We start from the raw sequence: 2,677 nt of genomic DNA, 5'->3' as shown, positions 1-2,677 counted from the left end.
TGTAAGCCTCACATAGGTTTGATACACATGTAAGTTTGTTTTTATTTTACTACATTGTGGTTTGTGGCTCTATACCATGTAATACATGTCTTTTAACAGTAGTCAAGTCTTCCAATGTGCTTGTTAGTGAAACCCAATACATAGCTTTATTTTATTTTGTTTCTTCAAATATTGAATGCATATGTCTTATAACTTTTTTTTTCAATATATAAACATTTTTATTATAAGATTTTCAATGACACAAGTACATCCAAGTTGCAGATTATGGGTTGTGAAGGACAAATCAACCATATAAACAATTTAAGCAATTTAAATTGCATGCAGGTAGTAGAATATCAAACTCCTTGGATGAGAGTTGGTCGTAATAAACTAGGATAGAAAAGAATAAAGTAGAAAATAAGATTTTAAACCTACGGTAAATCTTTTTCTCGTAGTCCGTAGAGGGTGCTGGGGACTCCGTAAGGACCATGGGGATAGACGGGCTCCGCAGGAGACATGGGCACTTTAAGAAAGACTTTAGTTCTGGGTGTGCACTGGCTCCTCCCTCTATGCGCCTCTATGCCACAGTTAGAGAAACTGTGCCCAGAGGAGACTGACAGTATGAGGAAAGGATTTTGTTAATCCAGGGCAAGATTCATACCAGCCACACCAATCACACCGTATAACTTGTGATAAACTACCCAGTTATAAGTACGAAAAAACAACATACTGCAGCATCAGTGCAGGACCGATGCAACTATAACATAACCCTTATTGAAGCAATAACTATATACAAGTATTGCAGAAGTAGTCCGCAGTTGGGACGGGCGCCCAGCATCCTCTACGGACTACGAGAAAAAGATTTACCGGTAGGTTTAAAATCTTATTTTCTCTAACGTCCTAGAGGATGCTGGGGACTCCGTAAGGAACATGGGGATTATACCAAAGCTCCAAAATGGGCGGGAGAGTGCGGATGACTCTGCAGCACCGATTGAGCAAACATGAGTTCCTCCTCAGCCAGGGTATCAAACTTATAGTATTTTGAAAAGGTGTTTGAACCTGACCAAGTAGCAGCTTGACACAGCTGTAGTGCCGAGACCCCTCGGGCAGCCGCCCAAGAAGAGCCCACTTTCCTCGTGGAATGGGCCTAGACCGATTTCGGTAACTGCAATCCAGCCATAGAATGCGCTTGCTGAATCGTGTTACAAATCCAGCGAGCAATAGCCTGCTTTGAAGCAGGGGCACCAATCTTGTTGGTTGCATACAGGACAAACAGCGCTTCAGTTTTCCTGACTCTAGCCGTCCTGGCCACGTAAATTTTCAAAGCCCTGACCACATCAAGTAACTCGGAATCCTCCAAGTCACGCGTAGCCAAAGGCACCACAATAGGTTGGTTCATATGAAAAGATGAGACCACTTTTGGTAGGAATTGAGGATGGGTCCGCAATTCCGCTCTATCCACATGGAACACCAAATATGGGCTTTTATGTGACAAAGCCGCTAATTCCGACACTCGCCTAGCCGAAGCCAAGGCTAATAACATGACCACCTTCCACGTGAGATATGTTAACTCCACCGTTTTAAGGCTGCTAAAAACTGCTAGCGAGCAATCAACTCAGAATGACCCCCATAGTGTATTGCAAGAAAATATCTGTAAATCCAATGGTACCGTAAGTGCGGTATATACTCGCACTTCTTTGCGGGGCGAGAACATCTCCCCTAAGTGAAGTCAGCCCTATGAATAGAGTTTGTGTGATCCCTGTGCAGCAGTCACAGAAAGGGTTCATCTCTGCAGTTTGTCACTCAAATTACATTGTTGCATTTTTTCTAGAAGTGGATCTGAGAGCTGTTACCCGCAGACCAGCTACAATAATTATCCTGGGATAGTGCACAAGGGCATAGAAGGGAGCGGCTCAAGAAAAGAGAAGTGGAAACAGACAGCAAACTAGGCTGGAGAGAGACCTGAGACAAAGAGATCTGAATTATACGAGAGCCGACCAGGGGAAACACAAATTATGCAGTCAAGTTTCCCACATTTGGGGAAATCGCAAGAGCAGCACACCCAGAGTGCAATGGGTGAGCCTTGCCCTGGGAGAAGCACCTTCATGATCATAGTATCTCACCTGGCAGGTAAGTAGGAGTTGGGCTAGAGCTGGGTAGGGTCGCTGCTCGGGCACTTCCCTGTCAAGTGAAGGAGATCCAACTGAGTCAGCACAAGGGAACTCTCGAAAGAAGAACAAGGCTAGAGGAAGATCTGAGACAAATAAATCTGACTTTTACCAGAGCTGACCAGAGGAAAGCACAAACACAGTCCCCCACTACCACAAATAATGAAGTCGAGTTTCCCACATTTGGGGAAATCACAGGGGTCAGCATACCCAGAATGCAATGAATGAACCTCACCCTGGGATAACAGTCTTCATTACCATGATATCTCCTATGCAAAATAAGTATGATTTGGGATAGGGCTAGGGAGGGCCGCTGCTCAGGCACATCTCTGTCAAGTAAAGAAGATTCAACTGAGGCAGCACAAGGGAACTCTCATCTGGGGACAACAACTGCAGGGAGAACACATATTTTCAGATGAACATGGGAGGGCAGAAGGCTGCCTAATACTGAAGCACCCCCAAACAACAAACCAAATGCAACAACTAGTGCAAGCATTCCTGGGGGAAGGCCTGCAGCAGATGGATTTGCA

At 44.8% G+C, this 2,677-nt stretch overlaps 2 non-coding genes across 2 annotated transcripts; both read right to left on the bottom strand.

Annotated features, from left to right (window-relative positions):
• Positions 1–1,954: 1,954 nt before the first annotated feature.
• Positions 1,955–2,117, bottom strand: LOC135045553 (U1 spliceosomal RNA). Its single transcript, XR_010237992.1, has one exon. It is a non-coding gene; the product is annotated as a U1 spliceosomal RNA (small nuclear RNA).
• Positions 2,118–2,269: 152 nt separating this feature from the next.
• On the bottom strand, positions 2,270–2,433 carry LOC135045549 (U1 spliceosomal RNA). Its single transcript, XR_010237988.1, has one exon. It is a non-coding gene; the product is annotated as a U1 spliceosomal RNA (small nuclear RNA).
• Between the last annotated feature and the right edge of the window lie 244 nt (positions 2,434–2,677).

The sequence above is a fragment of the Pseudophryne corroboree genome, unplaced genomic scaffold (genome assembly GCF_028390025.1).
Source record: "Pseudophryne corroboree isolate aPseCor3 unplaced genomic scaffold, aPseCor3.hap2 scaffold_910, whole genome shotgun sequence".
Lineage (NCBI taxonomy): Eukaryota > Metazoa > Chordata > Amphibia > Anura > Myobatrachidae > Pseudophryne > Pseudophryne corroboree.
Note: the sequence above shows the minus strand (reverse complement) of the source record. Positions and strands in the feature narration are given on the sequence as shown.